Source organism: Dermacentor variabilis, chromosome 8 (genome assembly GCF_050947875.1).
Source record: "Dermacentor variabilis isolate Ectoservices chromosome 8, ASM5094787v1, whole genome shotgun sequence".
In the NCBI taxonomy this organism is placed as follows: Eukaryota; Metazoa; Arthropoda; class Arachnida; order Ixodida; family Ixodidae; genus Dermacentor; species Dermacentor variabilis.
The window spans coordinates 88621156-88638962 of NC_134575.1; the positions used below are offsets into that span (position 1 = coordinate 88621156).

General features: G+C 44.8%; 1 long non-coding RNA gene across 1 annotated transcript in view; it reads left to right on the top strand.

Annotated features, from left to right (window-relative positions):
* LOC142591166 (uncharacterized) overlaps positions 1–17427 on the top strand; it is an 89147-nt gene extending 71720 nt beyond the window's left edge. Inside the window, exons 3-4 of the long non-coding RNA XR_012830371.1 lie at positions 3455–3560; positions 17345–17427. This is a non-coding gene — a long non-coding RNA (uncharacterized LOC142591166). The remainder of the gene's footprint in view (positions 1–3454; positions 3561–17344) is intronic.
* Positions 17428–17807: the final 380 nt, after the last annotated feature.

Here is a 17807-nt window from a genome sequence, read left to right on the forward strand (position 1 = left end):
CAAGTGATTTACAGACACTGGCAATATGTGTGGCAACGCATCTACATACGTAGACCTTAAATTTAGCATAGAGAAATCGGGAATAATGGTCTTTAATGAAGAGACGAACTACGTGATGTCGATTCAACAGCGTCATACCCATAGTAAAAAAATACAAATACATCGGCGTACGACAAAGGAAAGGCTTACTTAAGCACTGACCCAGATAATCACAAGTTAAATGGGAAGGGGAATGCAGGAATAATGAAACATTGGGCATTTTGATGCCACAATAAATATGCGGGGGCAAATGGAATCTCGAAAACACTGATGGAGCCAACGCTGACGGCAGAGAAGCGCAGAGCAAAATTAGTTTTGTGAAACGACTCAGGGACACGGATCAGAATAGATGGATGGCTAAAGTGCACAAGTACCTCTGCCTGAAAAGAATATATACAGGATGCAGTGAGAGGTCAACAAAGTTCCCAATCAAGTATAGGGTAATTGAAAGTGTAAATAGACAACCAACAGGAATCAGAAAGAAATTGAGAGAAACCGAGAAGGCGAATTTGCATACAAATAAGTGAAACAAAAAAGACGATGAAGATTTCCAAGAACAACAAGAAATTCGAAGGGAAAACCTGCATGATAACACAACGGGTATTGTCTTGTTATTTGAGGCTCGAGCTGGCTGCCTAAGGACAAAGACATACTGCAGCACGTATTCGCTATTAGATGAGGAATGCGTATGCTGCAGCAAAAATTCGGAGACCATTCAGCACATCCTACAGGGCCGGATTAAGAAAAATGGGGGCCCTGGGCTAATGTGCATGCAGGCCCCCTTTCTTATACTGACCCCTCACCCCTGTCGCCTGCTACGCTACTGAAGATATGCCATGTTTCATTTTAATTCCACCAAATTAAAGAAGAACCAAGTGCCATCAACAGGATTATTATTATTGTTATCATTATAAGGAAAACAACAAAACTTGATTGAAACGCGCGCTGTTGTGAACATCAACACATATGTTCACTTTGTGATTAATCTGCATTCTGTTTCCAGAAAAAACTAGGCTTTAAGGAAGATTTAGTGCACTCAAGACGAACAAGAACGTGGAAAGGACAACACAGCTCAGATGTCGATCCTTCGGAAGCTAGGCTTTGTTTGCATAACTAAGTTTATTCCCGTTAGGAGACGCATGAGTGTATCCAAAACATTCTTTATTAAAATTCAGGCATCAAAATGCAGTAATCGTTATACACGTTACTCTATAATTATGCAATAGATATTACAATACATAACGCAATACAAACAACATAGAAATGCACTAGAATACAGATGAAATTATCAACTGTAATTCCAAAACATTATTTGAAAATATTTTCGTTAAAGGTAAGAAAATCAAGGACGACATCAAATAAACGTGGCACTATCAAAAACAGCAGAAATACAGTTCTTTATAAGCATGCTAAATATCACAAGAAGAACAAACAAGAGACGAACAACGAAGATTTGCATATCTTGAATTACACTGCTCAGCGTTTCATTGGCAACGTGGAGGCTGGGAGGCGACGCAACGAACTTATTGGAACTATTCATGTATAGCGCAAACAGTCCTCCTTTAAAATTGCATCTTTCTCGCCTTCGCTTTGGCGAAATCCGATATAGTCTGTTCGAAGGATAGATCGCGGAGGAGATCACTTTCAATGGACATAATAGCAAGCGAGGCCACCTTGTCGTCAAGGAGGCTCGAACGAAGGCAATTTTTTATCAGCTACAACTTGGAAAACGATCTTTCGGTCTCACAGTTTGCCACGGGTATGCTTAAGTACATTCGCAACGCAATAGAAAGATTCGGTAATACATGTAGGCAGCTTTGCTTCATGCAGCAACTTCATTATTCCCAGGGGACTCGTGTCCTGTCACACAGAGTTGTGCACAAAGTTCGCAAACTGAACGATTTCAGCGGAAAATGCTGGTTCCAAATCATTTCCGTGGGTTTTCACCAACTTCTCAGCCTGCTGTGCCAGAGAGGCCTCACTCGCAACTTCTGTCAGCACTTTTAAGAATCCGACCCTTTCGCAGAGTTCAGTGTAGGCAGCCTTTCGCACTCTCAAAGCAGAGCCTAGACTGTTAAATACAACATTGTAGGTCTCTACAATAAACTTTTTTCTACCTTGTAGCGCACTATCGCTTCTTCCGTCCGGGTGCTTACTCAAAACGATGCGTTTGCCCTCATCCTGATAACATTGATCGGTACTTAGCGTGCGTGCTCTCTGTTCGAAGGTATCAGAGAGAGGTAAGAAATAATTAACAAAGCCTTCTACAGCAGTTGAAATGTCTAGGCCTGGTTTCTTAAGTGCTACGCTCGTTTAGTCAAAGCGCTCCAAGATTTCACTCCAGAGAATCACCATGAATGCAGTCTCTAGTCTTTTTTTTTATTTTCTTGAAGAGAGAGTGCACTTCGTTCCTAGTGTCACTGTTTTCTTCCTCGTTCTTCGATATAGCTCCCAGGCAACACAAGACTGCATTGAAATTTTTCAGAATGGCCTTACATGATTCAGCGCGTCTTGACCACCTGGTCTCAGAGAGACTTTTCAAAACAAGAAAACAAGCTGCTGGCGAGTTCCGCCCATGCTGTCCAAAAGATACCTCCATCGCTTAGGTGGGGCAGCAAAGAACACATACAGTCTCCGAATTACAGTCAAAAATTTGACTGCCTCAAGGCAACTGTCAGTGCTACACCTGCCAACTGTGCCATTGCGAACTAGTTGATGCAACGCCGGACGGACCCTCGGCGGAGTGAATCAGGTGTTGAGCACTCCCCATACGGTCGTCAATCCCCAAGATAGTGCAATGCCGGGCCAACCCGTGGCTGAGGTGCAGTTCGCCATTAAGGAGCCCACATGCGCAGCTTCGCTGGTCATCCTTCTTCACAAAGTGGAAGGGCACTGAGTTTTCTGTGTCTTTTCCGCTTGCCTCCCCTTCGCCGTTGACGCTCGCTCAGCCATGTCTTCAATGGGGTTGCAGAAAATATTATCGACTGTGTTGATTCTCTTTTTCGGTCACTCAGTCGATCAATTCATTTCTCGCACTAGAGCACACGCTGTCCCGTCAAGCCCAATTTTTTATTTGTTACACTAATAATCTTACTGAATTATGTAACGTGTTTGGTTCGTGCAATCAAAATCGAGTGCACCGAATGAAAAGGTACCTAATAAGAAATAGGAATTGTTATTCTGAATTATGTGACAAACTAAAACATTTTTTTAGCATTTCTCGCATTTTCTTGTGTAAGAATATCAGCGAACTTCTTTTGAAATGGACGCACCATCAGTTTTATACTACGCCTTTCGAAGACAGTGGTAAGTCTTTAAAACGTTCTGATCAGACACAACTAATCTGTAAGTTTTACATAAGACGACAAATCAAATACTGAGACCAATATCAATTTTCCTATTTTTTCGACTCTAGGTTCCTGCTTGTTCAAGGGCGTTCACTTACTGGATGGACAAAACTATTTCCCAACTAGCTTTTGTGAAAGGTGGTCATGCGACGACAGACGTGTATTCGTAACAGGGTAAGGAATTACATTAAAAGTATTCAGGTGTTTTTAGTACGTAAACCATTACTTCAGTGCAGCGAATCGGTTATTATATTTCAACTGCTGGACGTTGTCCGCTTTCTTGAGTATTTCTGCTTAATTCTCTCTAACTCAGCCCCTATAGTTTTTACCTAGCACCACTACTGCAAAAGCATTGACACGCCATGGTGGCTTAGTGACTTTCGCGTTGCAGTGCTCAGTTCTCAGGCGTGGGATTGAAACCCAGCTTCGGCGGCCGCATTTCTACGGCGGGAGAGATGCAAGGACGCCCGTGTACCGTGCATTGGGGGCGCGTTAAGGAACCCCAGGTGGTGGAAATTATTCCTTAGTGTCCTAACACGGCGTGCCTCCTAATGATATCGTGGTTTTTGTTCGCAAAACTCCAGAATTTATTTAATTATCCAGTGCGAATCATCCAATAAGCAGCGTCTGTTAGACAGTACGCGATGTCGTGAGCCGGCAACTTGCGTACCACAAGGTTCTCGTATAGTTAATTTTCGCGTTGTAGTTACCTAGGAGAATTGCCGAAACCAACTGACTCGCTTATGCGGTACCAATATCATATTACCAACAAGGGCTTAGTTCTAGTTGAACTCTTACAGAACTAATTCACCTTGGATGTATATTTTACATACACGTTACATTTTAACTAGACAAGCCAAAAACCGCTCACAAAGTGTAATGACATGCTGGCGCAAGTGAAAAAAATTATTTGACAGCAATAGAACGGAGGCTACCGATTGCAATTTTATAATAAATTATAATTTTAAATTTATACAGGTAGTCGCGAAACACGATATGTCCCGCGTACTTGCCGCGAAACCTTCGAAGTTCGCATGAATGCACTCAGATTACTGTATGTCTGTCGGTTATTTTAGGTGCTTCACAGTTATCGTTCAAAATCGCAGACTTTGTATCATACACGCAATTGCGTCTTCTGTGCATATTATGCCCTAATAAATTTCATGCTAACAAGCGCCGCTGCCTTAGCGGCCACGAATGGAACGGCAGATATTGGTGAGAAACGACAACAAAATGTGGCGAGCGTTGGCTACTTTCATTGCACTGCGGCACACTTGATTTTGTTTTTCCGTGCGTGAAATTGCAGTTGAGTTCCCAGAGTTCTCTGGCTTCACTGTGCAATAATTATTGCTCTGCTTTCTAAATCGAAAGTGTCAGTTTGTCTACAAAGGTACGGGTAACTGCGTGTCACGTGTAAAAAGTGTGTATCGTTTTAAAGACTGCTGAGCTTGACGTGGCTAAAGAGAACGCATTTACTCGTGTACGGTTAGAGCACTTAGAAAACCCCGGAAGCACGTGGCTAATGAAGAATAATTCAAATCTTCAGAAAATGTGAACGGCATGCAGGCCAGGGCAAAGATAGTTTGCAATGGTCTCACGATACCATACAAGATACTCGGGCTACAAATATTTGATGTACAGATACAAGATGCGATCGCCGTTATTATATCGGATGCGATAATTTCCCTTTGTAACATAAGATACTTCGATACATTCTCGAATTTCTTATTGTACACTCTTAAAAAAGTCTGCACCCTTTGAGGCTTATCTTTTCTCGCACTAATAATCGTCAGCTCTGTTTGGTTACATTTAGTAGGTCAGAAAAATAGGAATCGAAGGAGTCGTTGTCCCGGCAATTAAATCAAGTAATCATCAACAGAGCTGAAGACTTTTAGAAATTTACTACCTCCAAGATGCTGCGAAGCGTCTCTTTGAAGTGTAGCTGGAAATAAGCAACCAAGGTTGGAAACGATACAAGATTCGATGCGTAATACTCCCTCCCTCCTTCTAAATATCAGCGTTTTCGTCTAATTGGACGTACGTCGACTTCAGCTAAATAGTTAAAGGTGTTAAAGAACTTCCTGCAGGAACACCAGAGAAATCGTTGAAGTCAATATCTCTGGAAGTTTTGGTCCATTCTTGTACGCCAGTCAACAGTGAGTCATATGCAAGTGAATAATACAAGTCCCTTATGCTTGAGGGAAAGGCGGAAATATCTGTACCTTTGAAAGCTTCGATGAAGTTGACGATGCTTTGCGAATTCTTTACTAGGAAAGGATCAATATTTGTTAAAGAAATCTTGCCACTGCCTTTTACCGAGTCTCTGTCTCAGAGGGGAATTCGGGCTTGTGTGCATTCACATTAAAGAACGCATCGAGGCAGTCGTTCTTACTTTTGCCATTACCATCTAAGATGGAGTAGAGGTTAAGCCTTTCACAAAGATCCTTCGCTCTCTTTGTTGATCCGAAAGCATGAAATCGCCCATTGAACGAAAAAGTCGCCGTCTGTAGATGCGGAACAGTACATAAATTCCCATTGGCTACTTCGCCACGTCACGTTGGCGCCTCGGCGGAGCAGAACGGGCGAAAGGGAACACCTGCTGCCGCGTTGCGGAACAAGAGTTGCGAGAAGGGAGAGGGCACTGCCGTGACTCCACGTCAACCTCGCTCCCGGAAGCGTGTGTTATCTGCGCGTTTCTTCTCGGCACAAGCTCTCGTCTGCGTTATAACTTCGCCTCGCGGATCGCTATAGATAAATTACTGCATAACAACACAGTAAATTCGAAACAAAAAACGTTGGCGGTAGTGAGTTTCGAACCTACGACCTCACAGTCCCTTAACCACTGGGCTTAACCAGAGCCTCTTAGCTAGCAGGCCTGTGCAGTCTCCTTTAGGACATCGTGCTACTTGTCTGAAATTTCTATTTCCAAACTCAGCATGACAAAAGCAGAGACGTAAAAATTAGCGTGACTTAGTCGAGAGCGTCCCCTTTAGATTCTATGGCAGTCGGGCAAGGTAGCATGACGTCACGGATCGAAGTGCGCCACCCTTGTGCTACCTAGGAGGCGTTGGCCGAGCGTCTCAATGCACTCGCTTGCCCGCGATGAGTTCATAACTAGAAGGACCCCTCAGCGGCGTTCAATTAGACACTAATGCTTTCGCCCTCACAGTTCACAAAAAGGGCTTAGGAGCCCTCAGATTTTTTTTCTTCTGCTGACAGGGTTATGTCCTCCCGGCATAAAAGAACAAAGCTGACAACTTCATCGGCTTTTTGCTTGGAAAAGTTCTTTAGATAGAATAGCAAAGCCGCCTTCATTATCAGCTGGCAGCACAACCACTGAGTGTTCTCTGTGGTAGACAGCAACACGCTTGGCCAGGATTCGTGAAGGGCCTTGATTACAGTATTTGAACATGTCGACTCCAGTAGGGGTGCAATGGGCTTCTCTCGCGCATCACGGGATACATGCCGTACGAGCGAGAGCAGCTTAAGGGCTGATTGCTTCAGCTCGGTAACAAACTTGGGACCCAGCTGGAGCACTTCACTCACGTCATCAGGATGGTTCAGACCCTCTGGAGAATAGATCATGTTCACTGCCACATGTCTCTTTTTGGTGGCCCCCTAACGTAGTTAGGGGAACTTGAACGAGCAAATAGCCTCCGTCGTTTCGTGAGCGGCTCGTGGATGCTCGTAGATAAACCGATTATCCTGATATTGAAGCGATATCAGGGACACCTGATCCACAAGTACTTGCCCGTAGAGGTGAGCTCCGTCCGTGTCTGTTTTTCGTTCTTCACTTGCAGCATGTCGTACCGACGAGGCCGAATTTCTACCGCCTTCTCAAATTATATTTACCATTTGAGTGTCTAAAATGATAGCATCCAAATTCAAAAAAAAAATTGCACAGCTCAATGTCTCAATGATGCCCGTGCATTACAAAAACGTAATTTTTCAATTTTCATAGCTAAATCTAAAGAAAGCTTTTGTAGCCCCTCCTCGACTTAGTTAGCTGAGCAATTTACAATAAAGAAGCTCATGTGTGAGCTACAATGACAACTATTATGCATTCGATGGCTCGAAAACGGTGAAGTTGAGCAGCAAAACTAGCTTCTGTGACGTCGGTCTCACTGGCTGCATTTTGTCTCCTAAACGCTAACACGGCATTCTTAAAGCTCGCTTCATATTCGTTTGCCGTAGGACGAAGTTCCTACGGCAAACCACTTGCCGTAGGAACTTCTTCCCTCAGACGCAAGTGGTTGCTTCGTGTACTCCCAGCTCAATAAGTCGTAAACGTGTGCGACGTATTTTAGCAGCGACCAATGGTGCCACAAAAGCAAACGGCTGCCTTGTGTGGCGCTTTCGTCTTGTGCGTGTTTTCGAATCGGAGTGAAGGGCAGGAGGGTAACACGTCTTCTCGAAATATATAACATTCCGAATAACCCTTTGTTCGACCATTGACCTTATGTCAAAGGCCCACGATACGAAGTACTTTCAGGTCGGTATCAGCTTGCTGATGGGGAACTCAGATGAAACGTTGTCAAGGGGATAGGCTTTTAATTCGGCTAAGAATATTTTTATTCAAATTTCCTTCCTCGCTATGACGTGGAATCTGAGTTAACCGTTAACATTGGAACATTGGTTAGACGCTAAAAAAGAAGCCCACCTAAAGAAAGGAAAATAAATTCGTGTGCAGTTGCTTTAAATATTACTTTAAACATACTGTTCGTGGTAAAAAGGATCACCAAGACAGCACGGCGGCGCTAACATCCCAATTATTCAATGTTTATTATCAGAAATTCAAACACATTTTGAAATATTGATCTTAGATGGCAAGAAGAGTGTTGGGGCTCGTACTCGCTCTGTTTGACAGTTGACTGGTACCGTCAACACTTACGTTCCGTTTGTTTAGTTGCGGCTGCCAAGCCAGAAAGGTCTAGCCTTATGCGAATATCCAGATGCCCTCGCAGTAGCATCCCACCGTAGTCATATAATCGTCATTTTATCTTCGCCGGCTTTCGTGACTGCGGCTAAATTCAGAAAATATAATACTGCAAATATATTCGCGCAATCATCGTTGTCAACATATGACTTCCCACATCTCAATTTTCCTTGGAGCAATAATTGGTGCTCCACTAGAGAGAAAAAATTGTTTAGATATTACGAGACTACGGTGCCGAGTGCTCCCACTGAAATTTTACCTCCACAGATCTGATCTGGCTATAACACCGTTGTGTCCTTTATGCAATGAGAGTGAATCTCTGTGACCTTTCTTTTTGAAATGCCGCCATTTCATTATTCCACCGAAAATGTTTTTAAAACAACCCTTCTAAAACCTTGGCTTGAATTTGACTCTTCCTGTAATTATTTCCTTTGAGGCTACCGTACTTGGTTAAAGACACAGGAACGTTTGTGACGCCCTCTTAATCTTTCTGCTTTAGACAAAAAGAATGGCATGCTAGAATTCATCTTAATACTTCCTATGCTCGCATAATCCTTTCTTATATAAAACTGAGAAAACTGATTATTTATAACTTTAACATGGACACATTAAATCCCATATCTAAGGTACTTATTTCACTTCACCTTAAATTATTTAAAAAATATATGTTTTTTCACCACCCGATTCATGGCTGATACCCAACAGTGGGTTGTGCCATTTCATTATGGAATAGGAACAAGGACCGGACCCCTGTCGTGCCGCTTGATCATTGTGATAAATCATCCCTTGACCGGAACGTGTGCTTGAATTTGGTGGGCCCGCTAGTTTCACTCTTCATCCTAGAACTGCGTACCCGGATTCTACCTGCTGCCTCGGCTATGCCTGACGACGTGGCACTTCAAGATGCTACGTCATCTCCGGCAGTCGTCTGTACCGGCTTTAGAAGGGTGCGAGACGGTGGTATATTCATCGGCACCGAAGACCACAAGACGTGGAGGACTGGCTGTCCTACTACGAACGAGTGAGTGCACACAACAAATGGGATGACGCCGCCAAATCAGACTTCTTTTACTACGGCAATGTAACCCACCTATAGTTTCGTAAACAGGAAGCTGAGGTTGCCAAGTGATGGCGTTCCAAGATGATCTTCGCTGAAGTTATGTGGCAGAACCTTTGTGCGCAAGCTCCGCGCAGAACAACGCTTGCGTTATCGCGGATCTAGCGAAAACTTCACAGCTTACATTGAAGGTGTCGAAGACTTCTGCCGCCACATCAACTCCTCCATGTCTGAAGCTGAAAATTCAGGCATATATAATGAAAGGAATCAGACGACACCTTCTACATGCGCATTGTAAAAAACTCCTAAGCGGTCCCCGACGTGATTTAACTCTGCCAAGGTTACAACAAGCTGCAGAAACAGCGTATTTTCACACAGCACCCTAACTTTGCCACGGCAGGCATTTCGGCTCTCGCCATTGGTGACGTTGCTGGTGACCACACTTCTTTACTTCAGCAAACACAGCAGTTTCTTCCCGAGCAACTTGCACGACACTTGTCCCTTGAGCCTTGCATTCCAGAGCCTATACAATCCCTCGCCCCTGCGCGACCGGTCATCCAACAGCAATTATCCGAGGTGCTGCCTATCGCTCAATGCCTAATACCCAACAGCACCTGCCTGTCTCCTCACATGTGACCTACGCTGACACCGAAGCCACGCCTCGACCTTCGTTCATCATGGATCCCAGGAAACCACCAAGCACCTTTTGCAAGGCACGACCACCTGTACATCCGGCACATCTCCCTTTTCTGCGTCCCAACCCAATCCCTGCCAACCCCTGGTGCACTGCGGACAACACGCCAATCTGCAATTTATACTACGTTCCTGGCCATGTAGCACGCTTTTGCTTTCGCCGTGACTTCCGCATGGGCGTCAGTGACTGAAGTCGCGCCTACGCTCGTCCTTAGCCTCCACCACAGCCGGTTTCTTCTGGTCCAGCACCCTAATCCATCTCATCGCGCCAACGTGACTTCGGCACACGACGGTCGCTATCCCCATGTCGCCTTTCACCTTGCCCCTATACTCCATCGCCCCAGGCTGTCCAAAAGGAAAACTGACCGTCACTGTTGCGAAGGCAAGAACTGCGCTCGCGTTGAAAACTGCAAAGCCTCCATTTTTTTTCCTTCTAACGTGATCGAACGTGGATATTGAGGTTGTCAATGTGCAAGTGCTTGTTCATAGCGAAGCTGTTGTCTATGTGCTCACTGGAGAACTATATCGCCAGTTGAGAAACATTTCAACTCCGCTTTCTGACGCCACTCTGCGGACGGCAACTGCGCATCACGTCTGGCCTTGTTTCATGCAAGGCTCGGCTTGCTATTCGGGATATTTTGCGTGTCGTCGAATTTGTCGCTTTTTCACTACGCTCACAGGACGTCATTCTGAACTGGAATTTCCTTTCCGCGCATCATGCCGCTGTTGGCATTGCGCGGGTCGACTTTGCTTTATCACCGATGTCTGATGCCCTAACTGAGCCGTGTTTCTCTCATTATACCAGAGTGGTCGTCGCCGCTGGCATACCTACTTTCTCTTCTGCTGTCGTGCCTTCCTCTTGCGACTCTGCTTCTTACTCTACCGCTATGTTTTCACCGTCCAATGCCCTTCGTCTCTCTCAAAACTTCCTCCTTCTTTTTGATGTTACTGCAATTCAAATTTTTTTGGAGCCATTTGTGTTACGAATTGGTTCCAATCATCCACCGATTTATTTTGTGGTGAATGTCTGCGTCAGCTTCAGGACGTTGATTCCATTTATCCTCATAAGCTGTCCAATGATATGACCAACCTACCTGTCACCAGCATTACTTAGCTACTTACCGCAGCTGCTTCGTCATCTTCAGATGTCTTCAATCCATCAGTTGATTCCCAGCTTGTGTTCGTGTTTTTCAGACCCTGCAAAGCTTCGAGCAGTCGCCGACATTCCCAGGCCGACTACAGTGAAAGAACTTAGCAGTTTTTTCGACCTGTGTTCGTACAGCCTCGTTTCTAAAGTTCCTTTCTGAGCAGCCACTGCTACAACAAAACGCGCGCTTCGACGCACTGCTCGCCACTTTACCATTCGCGATGGGCGTCTGTACCATCGCAATTATATGATGACCATAAGTGCTTGCTGGTGACTCTTCGTCATCTACGTTCCGACATCTCTGCCTCCATTCATGCAATCCGGCAATGCGCCCGTGCCGGAGTATTAAAGTCCTACGCATGACTGCGGCTTCGCTACCACTAGCGTGGAATGGACCGCTTCGTCCTGCAGTGCACCCGCTCGTACTCCAAGTGCCAATGCCGCAAGAGCCCACCTTACTCGACGACTGGGCCACTTCAACACCTGCCCTGTCCCACCCAGCCTTTCGACCACATCGGAATCCATTTGTACGGATCCCTACCAAATACTTCAAATGGCAACTGCTGGATAATCGTCGCTGTGGGCCACCCCACGCGCTACGCCGCAACTACAGCACATCTGTTCTCCAGATCACGTGAAGTCGCCTTGTTCATACTCCATAACCTTGTTCTTCAGCACGGTGCATCAAGCCCTTCTGCGTGAATGCAGCGATGTCCATCGCACTATCAGCGTATATCATCCCCAATCGAACGGAATGACTGAGGGCTTCATTCGCACACTAAGCGAAATTCTCGCTATCAGGGGCGTAGCCAGGGGGTGGGGGGCTTATGGGGCTTCAGCGCCCCCCCCCCCGCCTAAATTTGTTCGCGGTGTCGATGCACCGCCGACCAAAAGAACCCCCGGTGCCGGAAATCATTCTGGATTTTGTCTAGAATGGTCATCTTCAGGTTCGAAAAGACAGCTCAGAGCGTACATTGCGAAATCGTGCGGGATTTCGCGGCAACAACCATGCACCGGGAATCCCATGACGCAAAGAGCCCCATCCGAGCACGAAGTTTCAAGGGCGTTTTCATAGCGAGTGGACTGGTCGCGGCATCTCGCGGAGGCCGCGGAATCTACAGAGGGAATGGATTTCAATTCCAAAACTTTATGGTTATAAATTTCTCATAAACTTCTGATGCGAAAAGTGCACTGACATTTCTAAAGTCGTGCTTTAGATTTTCCCTTCCAGAACCTTGTGGGCCTAATGTTGTTATAAACATTTGACGCCAAAGGTGCATTCACCTTTCTAAAGTCGTACATCGGACCATACAACGACACAAGCGAAATCAACACACTATCAGACATGCTTTCTGGATAGCAGACGAGTAAAATAAACAATGTTCGCTTGCCGCCATCACTGTGAGGACTCGACGTATTGCAACGCGTTCGCTTAAGCACTACCTCTCCGGAAAGTCTTATCTCGCTGGTGTAGGATACCGAGTACTATGCTTATGGTTCTCTGTGGACCAAGCGTCTCACGTTTTCTTCGATATTCCTTCGGTAGCCACAGTAGGTGCCCAAAGCAGGCATTCGATTGTGGCCAGGATGCTTTCGATGCCCCAGCCCCATGCACAAACGAGACAAAAGACATCGTTGTGGCGCAGTGAATTGTCGCGTGGTAAAAGTTGCTGGATGTTCTTATTACATTAGAGAGTTTTAGAATACGGGCCCCAGTATTTTGGGGCCCCAAAGAGCTTTGAGGGTGTTTGCGTTGGAGCACGCAGGAGTGAAGAGTTTTAGAATAGGGCTTTGCGTTTGCGGATAGCATCTAGCGCTGACAGTGCCATTACGGCGTCAAAGAAAAGCTATTTGAAATAATTAAACAAAATACACCACTTTATGATGGGAATAGTAATCTTGAATTTCGTTTTTTCGCGTTTAATTACAATTTAGAGGTTATTCTGTAAGCAGCAAAGAATTAGTTGCGCTTAGTTTTGAGCAAACCAACTTTACGTACCTTCACCAGCCAAGCTTAGCCGTGTTAGGCCTAGGGGCCATAAAATCCACAATCGAATTCGGAATCAGCGGCGCCTATTGAATCAATCTTCATAACACACGCTAGTCGAGAGAAAGCGATAACTGCAGTCACTTCTCCTACCTTGCGAACTTCATGTGTTACCACGAATCAAACCCAGTTTGGCGAATCAAACCCGCGACGGTTAGGTTAGAGCCGTCGCTTCGATGGGTGCCGCCATGTTTGTTGGCGCAAAGCTTTGGGGACCGCTATTTGGGCTCTCGCTAAATCGGTGAAATAGCATTCCCAACGCAAAACCCAAAGCAGCTTGCGTCTCGCGCATGCCCAATAGCTTCGACGCTGTTTCTTTGGGGCCCCCAAATGTTTGAAACGCCTATTCTTAAAACTCTATTATTGCGATGGCAATTACATGGACACTCCAGGCGCATTCCTGCCGTCGGCGTCGCCCTCATGTTCAGTATAAAGTCCAATTAAGGGCGATAACATCGGGTCCGCGCGCCGCATGCTGTATATGCGAGTGAAAGGATGTGGAGGGAGTGGCATGGGTGAGCCGGCGATGGTGGCTCAGTCTTGTGTGCGCAAGGGAGAAAAGAGGGGAGGAAGCGAGCCGCCTTCCGTCGCACGCGATCGCACGCGATAAATTGAGGGGAGTGGAGGGAGGAGGGGTGGGCATTAGGATTGTTATCTCTGAATCTGTGATTGTGCAACATGTTTGTTTGCCTTGTTTGATGCATTATATACCGTGAGTTTTGCTTAGATACGTAAATTTATACTCATACGTATATTTATATATCTTATTGCGAGGTTTTGTCTATACGTGCGGTGACCTTTGTTTCCTGTGACACTTTTTTGCCCTTTATCAAGCTGTATCTTCGCATTTCTAATGTACGAGGGCGAGTCACATGAAAGTGAGCCAACCAACCCCGCGCAATGATGGTTCTGTTCATTATCTGCGAAGCATGCGCGTAGCGCGCAGACATCTCTCATTTGCAAAAGTGACACGAAGGTGTGAGGATAAAGGCTCCTTAATGATTTCACACACTGGGTTGAACGCGGATGCATGACATAATGGACACTCCAAAAGTTGAATAGCGGGGTGTTGTGAGGTTTTTGACAGCTGAAGGTGTTTTCTAAAAAGAAATAAGTCGCCATATGGCCGCCGTGAACGTTGAACATTGCATTTCGTTGGCCGCTGTAAAGTGTTCGAGCAAATGGTTCAAAGAAAGACATGAAAGTTGCAAAGACCATCCAAGACCAGGCCAAAGTCACAGTGCAATCATCCGCAACACAATTGCAAAGGTTGATTAGCTGATTAGACAATAACAGAGGATAAGCATCGATGAACTCGCAGAGTGTGTGAATATAAGTCACGGTTCGTTTCACGCCATAATTCAGTAACATTTCGGTTACCAGTTCTTGTGTACACAATGGATGGCCAATATTTTGACTCGATCATCTAGTCCGGTATCACAATGAGGGTGACGACTTCTTGTCTGCAATTGTGACCGGGAACGAATCATGGCGCCACTACTACAGCCTGAAACACGAAGACAAAGCTTACAGTGGAAACATTCGAATTCACTATCTCCAAAGAAAGCAAATTTAACGCCGTCATTTCTGTCGAAAGGTGTTGTTGACTTTTTGTTCGATCGTCAGAGGCCATTACTGATAGAATTTGTTGAACTTGGAGAGACTATCAATTGTTTCCGTTATTTTGAAACGCCGGATCGGCTGCGCGTCGCAAAGAAATAACGACGTAGAAAAATGACGAATGGCGTCATCTTGCTCCACGATAATGCCCGTGCCAACGTCGCTTACGTGGTTAATACAAAACTGGCAAAGTCCAAGTAGGAAACGCTGCAACATCCGCCATACAGTCCAGATCTGTCGCCTTGTGACTTCCTCATTTTGATTCAATTGAAAAAACAGCTCAAGGGAACCAGATTCGTGCCGGAAGATAACGTGAAGTTACGGATCTTTTGAAGCAGCAACCCAAGGAGTTTTGTGAGACAGGAATCACGCGACTCGTTAGCCAGTGGGCAATCGTCTAAATGCTCATGGAGACTACTTTTATATAATGTACCCCGTTTGTCAAATATTCGCATCGGCTCACTTTCATTTGACTCGCCCTCAAATATTTTGCAGAACTCCTCCTTTTTATACGGGCTCTCTGTTGCGACTATAATTTCGGTGCATTTGCTCACAGTACACGACCGATGGTAGCTAATACATTGGAACAAATGACGGAGTCATTGAGATTTTTCCCTGGTGGCGGTCGTGGCGTCCCTCAAGGATCGGTCCTCGGTCTTCTGCTTTTCTTACTATATATTAATGATTTACGACGCGAGATATCATCTAAAATCGGAATGTATGCAGACGACGGCGTATTGTGTGACATCATTTCATCTCCCTTTGAGCATGTTCGCCTTACGGAATCATTTGACAGATTTTCCAAATGGTGTGAAACATGCCAAATGAATAATAACTTCCCTAAGACTGTCGTTATGTCCTTCTTTAATAAATCTAGCCCGTTCTTTTTCAGTTACGAATTTAATGATAATTTAATTCAATGCGTTTCTGAATATAAATATCTTCGTCTGACGTTCACCGCTAACCAGTCCTGAGCAAAGCACATTGATTGGATTACGACTAAAGCTCTACAAAAACTCGGTTATTTACGTCGTACTGTCTAATTCCCCGCGCGACACTAAATTACTGTTATATAAAACTACTGTTCGCCCTATACTAGAGTATCGTAGTATCGTTTGGAATCCCTACAAGCAGTACGAAGTAGACAGAGTTGAGGCCATCGAAAGGAAAGCCATTAGATTTGTCTACCGACGTTATGACCACCAGTTCTTACCATAGTCAGTCATGTCCTCACTGAACCTAACATCTCTCGCCGAAGAGCGACACGTCAATGCTTAAAAAAAAATTTCATGGCATTATTCGTTCATCTTGTCGCCTCTCCAGTAATGAATATATCACCTTTGCAGAAATTTCTTCTAGTAGGAGACATCACGCGCTTAACATTACACCATTTTTGCACGCACTAATACATTTAAGTATACATTTTCCCTTAAACAATTGAAACATGGAATGCGCTACCATTACCCACCGTTCTCTCCCATTAAGTGAATTCTTGTCTGTCCTCCCTCAACATTGCGCTTAACATTTCTTTCTTTGTTGCCTATTGTATTTCTTTCTTGTATTATAGTGTATTATCCACTCCTGCTATAACTCCACCAGAGGCTGCAGTATGTGTAAATAAATAAATAAATAAATATGTACAAAAATGTAAACAAGCTCAGACTGTTATGAAAGCTGACAGAGTTTCATTAAACTATTTGTCCTCAAATTGTTAATTTCATGGCCGTTACATTTTTCATGCCAGCGGCATTCACTGCTTTGCTGGTTTCGAGCTGATATAGTTCTAATGTTCATGTGATATTTTCTTTAGCTACTAAATAGACAAAAACATGAAAGAATTGATATCAGTTATTTCGGGCACAACTTTTGTGACATGCGAGTGTATTCTTTTATGAAAGAATACGTATTTTACTTGTCTTGACAGTGCATAGCGTTCAAGAATTCGTTTGCGGCATCTTTCGCAATAGCAATGCAGTTATTAGTCACGTATTTCATCACTCGACAAACTCTATAAGGAGGAGACCGAGCTGCAACGTGAGCCCCCCCCCCCCCCCCAGCGAACGAAATTTCTGGCTTCGGCACCGCTCGCTATGTACTACGTTTTCTCTGTCCAGACCGATTGGGACCAGATACTAGCCTTCGTTACCTACGCTTACAACAGCGCCACTTAGTCTACCACAGCATTCGCCCCGTTCGTACTTTACGGCCTTGAGTCGTCCTCCTTCATGGACACTATTCTCCCCCCATATCATCCCGATCCCTCCAAATCCACGACTCTACCTAAGGTCGCCATCTGTGCTGAAGAATGTCACCAGCTCCCGCACGCACTTACCTCGCAAGCCCAGACCCGTAATAAAGACTGTCGCGTTTGGCATCTGCAGGTACAAGGAATGAAAAAAAACGTTAATCTCGCGGTGACACTCAAACTAATAGCAGCGCTTTTTTGTCTTTATTATAGGTGCCCAAAACCATCAAGTTATGATGAATGGGGGCCACATCATGACGATCCGCAAAAGTGGAAGAAATGGCCATACTGTTGCTAACGCAATAAAATGTAATTTTAACTCTACAGCATGCTTCTGTCTCCACTAATTTATTTATTTTTATTTGTAAAATACCTTACAAGGCCCCTTCTTGGGGATTGAGTAAGGGGGGCATACAATCAAGTACATAGAATTAACAACAATAACAAATGAATCTACTTAAGGACGCGCAGGTGCCATTCAACAGCATTACAACATTTACATAAAATGCTTGATAAGTATATTGGCGTAGTTTGAGATTATTTCAAAAGGAAGAAAGGGTTTTTTTTGTCCTAAATAAAGATGTTATTTCAGTTCAATAGAAATTATTTGGATTCTCCAGGCGCATTTCCGCCGTTCTCGTCGCCGTCAGCGGTGGCATTGCCGCAATGATTCGAA